The sequence below is a fragment of the Lampetra fluviatilis genome, chromosome 45, assembly GCF_964198595.1.
Source record: "Lampetra fluviatilis chromosome 45, kcLamFluv1.1, whole genome shotgun sequence".
Classification (NCBI taxonomy): domain Eukaryota; kingdom Metazoa; phylum Chordata; class Hyperoartia; order Petromyzontiformes; family Petromyzontidae; genus Lampetra; species Lampetra fluviatilis.
In genome coordinates this window covers 3,820,890-3,829,195 of record NC_136319.1, presented here as the reverse complement: position 1 = coordinate 3,829,195, position 8,306 = coordinate 3,820,890, and positions in this window count along the sequence as shown.

Here is an 8,306-nt window from a genome sequence, read left to right as displayed (position 1 = left end):
TGTTATCAGAGTAACAGTCCAATTTCCGACAGCATAAAATCAGTTCTAGCTAAAGGGCTGAATTTCGCAGTCACACCTAAACACATACCAGTTGATTATATCATTGCCCAGGTTGACGTAGCCCTTACGCGTTTGGGACACATTACTGCAGACGTGGCAAGATCGGAAATTGCTTCAATCCTCAAAAACACTAAGACACCTATTAGCAACATCAGTGAGGATGAGCGCTTTGAGAGGATGACATAGTCATCAGGATGACATAGTCATCCTCTCAGCCGACAAGGGCAATGCCACAGTCATTGTGGACAAAACCACATACAATAACAAAATTCAGGACCTACTTAATGATGGTAGCTATCAGAGGTGGGACAAAGTCATTGTTATGCAAGTCACAAGTAAGTCTCAAGTCTTTGCTCTCGAGTCCCGAGTCAAGTCGAGTCAAAGATGAGGCAGGTCCAAGTAGAGTCTGAAGTCATCAAAATCATGACTCGAGTCTGACTCGAGTCCAAGTCGCATGACTCGAGTCCACACCTCTGAGGTGGGACAAAGTCATTGTTGTGCAAGTCACAAGTAAGTCTCAAGTCTTTGCTCTCGAGTCCCGAGTCAAGTCGAGTCAAAGATGAGGCAGGTCCAAGTAGAGTCTGAAGTCATCAAAATCATGACTCGAGTCTGACTCGAGTCCAAGTCGCATGACTCGAGTCCACACCTCTGAGGTGGGACAAAGTCATTGTTGTGCAAGTCACAAGTAAGTCTCAAGTCTTTGCTCTCGAGTCCCGAGTCAAGTCGAGTCAAAGATGAGGCAGGTCCAAGTAGAGTCTGAAGTCATCAAAATCATGACTCGAGTCTGACTCGAGTCCAAGTCGCATGACTCGAGTCCACACCTCTGGTAGCTATACAAAAAGAAAAGAGATCCCATCAAGAGTCTCGTTACGAAAACCAACAATATCGTCACCGATTCGACATCTTTAATCGAACAAAGCGGTTTTCCTTAAAACCCTCTGCCGCTAGACCACTCAGATTGTATGGCTTACCAAAAATCCATGAAGAGAGTACACCCCTTCGTTCTATTGTCTCCACTATTGACTCACCCACCTACAAACTGGCTCGATTTCTGTCTGAGACCTTACAACCATTCACTGGTAAGACCACCTCAGCTGTATTTAACTCAGCTCACTTGATATCGTTAATTAAGGACATCTCACTATCTCCAGGTAATGTGCTCGTTAGTTTCGATGTAGTCTCTTTGTTTACCAAAGTTCCTGTGCCTGACACCATTGCAATCATTGAAGACTTGGTCCAACAAGGACTGAATGCTGATGTACCGGCGCTGGTGAGACACTGCCTCACCAACACTTACTTCACTTGGAATGGAAATTTCTACAAACAAGTTGAAGGTACCCCAATGGGTTCTCCCTTATCTCCAGTTGTAGCCAATGTTTTCATGGAACATTTTGAGACAGATGCCATCCAGGCATCCATTCTATGTCCGTCCTTGTGGAAGAGGTACGTAGATGACACGTTCGTCATCTGGTCACATGGCCGACCAGCTCTGAACCAATTCCTCAACCTCATCAATTCCATACACCCAGCCATCAAATTCACCATGGATGTGGAAAATGATGGCAAGCTACCATTCTTTGATGTTTTAATCGAAAGGAGACCAGATGGCTCAATGGGTCACTGTCGACAGGAAAACCACCCATATGGATGCATATCTAAAACCTGACTCCCACCACCATCCTCAGAAGAATTCCTCCATCAAAACTCTACACCATAGAGCTCGATGTATTTCCGACCATCGTCACCTAGCCAGTGAACTGAAACACGTACACCAAGCTCTCAAGATGAATGGATATTCAGAATACACAATCCGTAAAGCTATCACCCCAACCGTTGGGAAAGAACCATCTGAGGACCCAATCCGAACCTTCACCTTGCCTTACATAGCAGGGGTCACCAAAAATATCCCCAAATCATGAGCAAACACAAGATCCAGGTTCGATTTAACACAGTACATAAAATTCGCGATCTGATCCCATCTGTGAAGAATGTGATCCCTGACATGCAATACCTTGGCGTCTACAAACTAAGCTGCGGAAGTAGTTACATTGGGGAAACTAAGCGACATGTCTCGGACCATGTTCGTGAGCATAAGGCAGATCTGAAACACTGTATGACCAAGACCTCGGACGTGGCTGATCATTTATTTAATGCGGTGGGCTCACACGAAATTTATTTCTATAAGACGAATGTACTTTGCAAACCCACTGGCTATCAACAAAGATTTGTTCATGAAGCCATCCACATATACAGACACAACTTCAATCGAGAAGATGGGTAAAACTGAGCAATCATTGGAAGGACGTTATCAACCAGTTTAATTCATAACTGGCTATGATGTTCCCATCCTACCACTTTCCAATGTTAGTTGTTATTTCCCACACTAACACAGCCACCTCGCTCGACTTTGCTGCTTTGCGATCTGCCATTAACATGCTAATCTCTCACATTAACATCACTAGCCCCGCCAATTTCGCTTATGACCCTCGGGCTACACCCATTTTAAACCTTTAAAACAGTCTGCCTCAGCAGCTGTCCCCATCTTCTTTGTTCCTGATGACGAACGCATTTGTTACGATCGAAACGTCGTAGTTTTTTTATTTTCTTTGAACCTAAGTGACTTTACCGAAAGACCCAAAAATTATGAATTCCTGCAGTCACGAAAGCTTTAAGTCAAGATTTGTACCATACTTACCACTCCAATCTCGAAGGATCTGCATGGGGTGCAGTATTTTCTTTGAGTAGTATGTATGTAGTGTATAATGTACTCTATATAATATTTAACACTTAAATCAAGCACACTGAGAACCGTAGCTACTTTTATGTCACGTTCATGGTGCCGATCGCCGGACCGGTTACAACCTTTGGAGCGTTTTTTCCGGTTTCGGCCCGGGACCGCCGGATGTTGAAAGATGGATAATCACGCGCTGGGTAATTGATGATTCATTGTACGAGCAAGTCATGTTTTTAAGCAAAGTCCATCAGTTTCTCGCCTCTTTCATTTCTTTCTCCACATCCACACCTTCCCACGATGCGTTCCAAACCTGGTGCTATCCTTTCCAATGTTTGCGATCCAGTCTCCCACAATTATCTTAACGTTTCCTAGGAAGTCCCTTAAACTTGCTCTCTGGCATTTCGCAGAACTATCAAATATCCTATTCAGTGCTATCTGATGTTGGTGCATATATATGGATGACAGACATATTTAGGGGTTAATTCTAGATTTGAAGCTTTCGTGACTGCAAGGATTCATACTCTTAGGTTTTTTCGGTAAAGTCACGTAGGTAAAAATTAAAATTAATAAAAGTAATAATAGAAATAAAATCATTCACACGCTGGTTGCCTGCTTTAAGTTTTACCCACCCAGCAACATAGCAAGGGGCTGCTTGGTCCTGACTTGCTTTTCTGCTTCTGCCATCTACATAACAAAGGTTCATTCCCAGCAGCAGCAGCCGCACCACAACAACTCCTCTCCCGCGGCCCACCCTGGCTCCCCCCCGCTCAACCAGTCTACATAACAAAGGCTCAGTCCCAACAGCAGCCGCTGCAGTACCAACCTTATCATAAAACTCCTCTCCAGGGACCTACCCTGGCTCCTCCCCCCTCAACCAGTATATATACAAGGTCGGGTCTCTTGGGATTCCTCTTTACTTGATACAGCAATCGTGCTGTGACGGTTCCACCTGAAGACGGAAGCTTGTGTTGCCTCCGAAACGTCGTGATCAATTATTTTCTTTCTATAATTACTTTTATTAATTTTAATTTTTACCTACGTGACTTTACCGAAAAAAACCTAAGAGTATATTTAGGGGTTGTCCATTAGATCTCTCGACAATTACCCTTGGACCAACCGGTCTGAATCCATATCCAAATGATGCGTTGGCTTTTGTACCCAACAAGAACTATAACTCCTCGGATGTGCACTTTGTCTTCCCCCAACCAGATCACTTCACCCCCCAATGAACTCCCCCCACTCCTGTACAACTCATTTCTGCCAGTCCGAGGAGGCCGTAGCTTGGTATCTTTCATTTTCCTTTCTCAGCAGCTCTGTCCTGTTGTCCGCAGCGTTCTCACATTCCACGTCCCTGACTACAATCCCCTTGTTGGCCATTCACAGCCCCTTCGTTGTTTTGGATATTTGGCTGCTTTGTTGTAACCTGATGGTGTCGTAGGTAATTTTGACCTTTGTTAACCCGTGTGACGTCCGAGTCGGTATCCTTCTTCTGTGGTCGTTTAAAGTTCAAGTTTCATTTATTAGGTATTGCCCTGTGAGCCATGCGGCTCTTGACTCGGGTGCAACCGCAACAAACAAAATATGAACAGAGAACATCTTGAAGCGACTACGCGCAACAGAAACATCCTCGATAAACCAGCAAATCCAGAAAAAAACCCACCATTACAACGCTGTGTGCAAAAATCCCAGTGTGATGCAAGTCAAACAATAACAACCATAAGACAATTTATATTAAAGTTATCAGGCCAACTCCGCACTTCCGCAAGAAACATGGCTTAACCATATGTTTTCGAAATCACCAAAATACAGCGAAAAAACAATGTAACAACAGTAATCATAGGAACTGAGATTCAAATTTAACAATAAACGATAAACATAACATGTACGACCAAACTTGCAGCCATAGCTGGCAGCATGACACTCCCAGTGTATGCTGGCACTGGATTCCTTTAGTGGGTTTTTTCCTTCACCACTGAAGTATCGATGTAAACTAAACAAATTTTCGTTGTTTTACTAAGAAAGCCCCACTGGGCTATATGGCTCTTTTTTCAGAAGCGACCTGGCCACAAATGATAACTCAACGAAGTGGCTTCTCATGTCGAAATGTACAGCCGCCAAATACTCTCAACGCATGTTTCTAAATATGGAGGTAAAAATCTACGTAACCACGAGGAGAACATGCAAACTCCAAATATTATCAACGTCGTTTGTCGGGATCGAACCCATGACCTCCTGGATACCTATCGCCTGTCCATCCTCTTTTTTTTATCCAGGCTTGGAACTGCCTCAGACATCCACTGGATTGTGTAGTCCCACAATTACTGTGATATGGGATGTTATATTCCTTATCCCTCCCTCCCTCCCCCACCTTCTCCCCCTCCTCATATTCCTACTCCCTCCTCCCTCTCTCTTCCTCATGCAGAAGTGATCACCGTCGACGACTTTGGCTCAAACCCGACGCCTCCCCTCCTCTCGCTGCTCTTCAACATCTCCTACGTGCGACGTCACGAGCTTATCGCCTCGGCCGAGCTGAGGCTGCCACGCGTGCTGCCAGGCGGTGCTAGTTGCGTGAGCGTGACAGGGGATGACCCCTCCCTAGACCTCGTCCCCGGAAGAGAGGGGGTTGCAGCGGAGGGCGGGGGGGTGCCCGAGGAGAAAGCATTGTTCATGACGTTCGACGTGACGTCAGTCGTGCGCGGCTGGTCTCGTGACGGGATGGGCGCTCAGAGGCTGCGCGTGCACGTGGCATACGGAGACGGCGGAGGAGACGGTGGAGGAGACAACAGCAGCCGCGTCGACGCCTTCAACAACATCAGCAGCAGCAACAATAATAATACCAACAACACGTTCAGCAGCATCAACAAGAATAGCAACAGCAGCAGCAGCAATAATAACAGTAACAATACCCACAACAGCAATAATAACAATACCAAACACAACACGTTCAGCAGGAATAACAGCCACAACAAGAGCAATAATACCAAAAACAGCCACAACAGCAGCAGCAGCATGAGTGACATCAGTGTAACGAGTGGCCTCCTCAACAGCATTGGCAGCAGCAGCGACGTCACTGTAATAAAAAACCCTGACATGAACCCCTTCGGCGGGGGCCACATCCTCAACATCGTCGCCTCGAAGCTCAAGGCCGAGGCTCTCTTAATCGTATTTTCTGACGACGAGAGGAGACGTCACCATCACCACCACCTTCGACAAAACAAACATCGTCGTATGCGAGGCCGTCGCCATCACCAGCACGGCCGCCGTCGACAGGAGGTGCACGAGATGATTGGCCATCAGGAGATCATCGCCCTGGGTGGGCGAGAGAGCAGCAGCAGCAGCAGCAGGGGGAGAGTGTCAAGGGCGAGCCGAGCATTGGGAGAGATCGGGAGGGGGATCAGTGGGGAGCGCGGACCGGGAGAGAGCACGGGACAGGAGACCGGTGGAGGAGGAGGCGGTCGCGGAGCGAAGCGCAAGGGGAGCAGCAGGAGGGAGATGAAAGATGTTGGTGGCAGGGAGACCGCGAGAGGGATGAGGAGGTACAAGTCCGGCAGTAGCAGGAGTAGCGAGAGGGGCAGGCTAACGGGGAGCGTGATGACAACGACGACGAGGAGGAGAGGCGGCGAGGAGAGGAGAGAGCCCGCGAGGGAGAGCGCGATGAACGCCGTCGCCGCTCTCCCCACTGCTCCTCTGCCCGGCCGTGCCCGACGCCACGCGGCGACAGCACCGGCAGGAGGAGCAGGGGGAGTTGCGGCCATCGGTCAGAGGCGAGGACGAGGCTCCGTCTACTGCAGAAAGGTGCCGCTCAGGGTCAGCTTCAAAGACATCGGCTGGAACACGTGGATCATCGCCCCACAGGTTCACCCCCACCACGATGAGCGCGCGTACACCTCCCGTCACCTCCAAAGACAAAGATCCCCCGTGTAGCCTAAACAGACCGTTGGAGCAAGTGCTCTTAGTAGCGAGTAGCAGCACCTATGGAGGCCGGAACAGCACACGAGGGGGTGGGGTGGCGAACACCACGCCTGGGCCGTCTTTATCTCTCAAGTGGCATAGCTTACTACACACCGTACCAGGTACTCGTCGACCTAGGTATTCGTTAACGGGTGTCGGTGACCATGAGTGGGAATCGAACTCGGGTCGCCGGGTTCGTAGCGCAGGTCACTAACCGCGACAACTACTGCTCACCCCCACCCCCCTCATCACCTCCACATACACAACAACCGCCATTCGCCACTAAGTGCCGATGATGTCACCACGATGCTTGTGCCATGCTATGTGCACGTTGAGGCCACGTGAAGTGTCGAACGCCCGCTGGCAGGTCACGGGGCAGACCCAGATGCCACAGGGCGACTGACTGAGATGACTGGCCGATGCACCACCTGTGCCCTCTACTGTGCCAACTTGCTGTGCTTTAGCCACCCGGCACTCCGCTCGTTATTGTGAGCATCACTCCTCCGCCTTCCGTTGTTGTTGCAGGGCGACTGCCTCCAACTGCCCAGTCGCGTCCTTCATGAGCCTCCTCCATAGAGGCCGATCTTGACACCGCTAGTACCAGTCATCGGCAAGTCCACTCAGCTCCACTGTACCACATCACTCCATCTCTTCTCTAGCCCGTACCACACACGTTTAGCTCCCTCGATCCGGCCGAACAAAAGCTGTTTAGGCATGCGGTGGCTGGGCGTGTGGGCTACATGGCCCAGCCAACGCAGCCTTGCCTGCCGGAGGAGCTCACCAATGGGACTTTGTCCAGATCTTTCAAGGATTTGTGAGCTCCTCACACAATCCAGCCTGGTTAAACCCAGGATGGATCGTAGGCAGGTCAGCTGCGACAGACCAGGTAGCTTCCACACAGCGTTACGCAACCAATGAAAAGATAATGCCGCTCGACTGATTCTGAGTGAGACCTCTGCTGTTAAACCGGAGCCGTTCATGAGCACACTGCCCAGGTATGGGAAACCCTCGACTCTCTTCACAACTGCTCTATCACCAATTGGGAGTTGTGGGGGTGGAGAGCTTGGTTTTTGTGGGGCTGATTATAAGGCCCCACCTCTTAGTGGCAAGCTCTAGGTTCAGCAGCAGTGCCTCCAACTCCTCCTCTGAGTGAGCAGCAATTACCAGACCATCGGCATACATAACATGGTTGAGCAATAGGGAGCCATCCCTTGACCGCACCTGGGCATCGATCAGCCTCCCATTGTATCTGTACCAGATGGAAATTCCTCCGGTACAGCTATTGAAGGCTTCACGAACTACGTGGTCGAAATAGATGTGAAATAATCTGGGAGCCATAGGACATCCCTGTCGCACCCCAAGGTGTACAGGGACTGGCTCCGACTCCCGGCCACGTAGTTTTACCCGGGCCCGCTCACCATAATGAAGGTCCTTAATGATCGTGAGCAGAGGGTCAGGGACTCCGAAATCACGAAGAACAATCCAGAGCCCAGGCCTACTGATGGTATAATAGGCATTGACCAGGTCAATAAAGCAGAGATGTAGGTCTTGTTGGAATTCC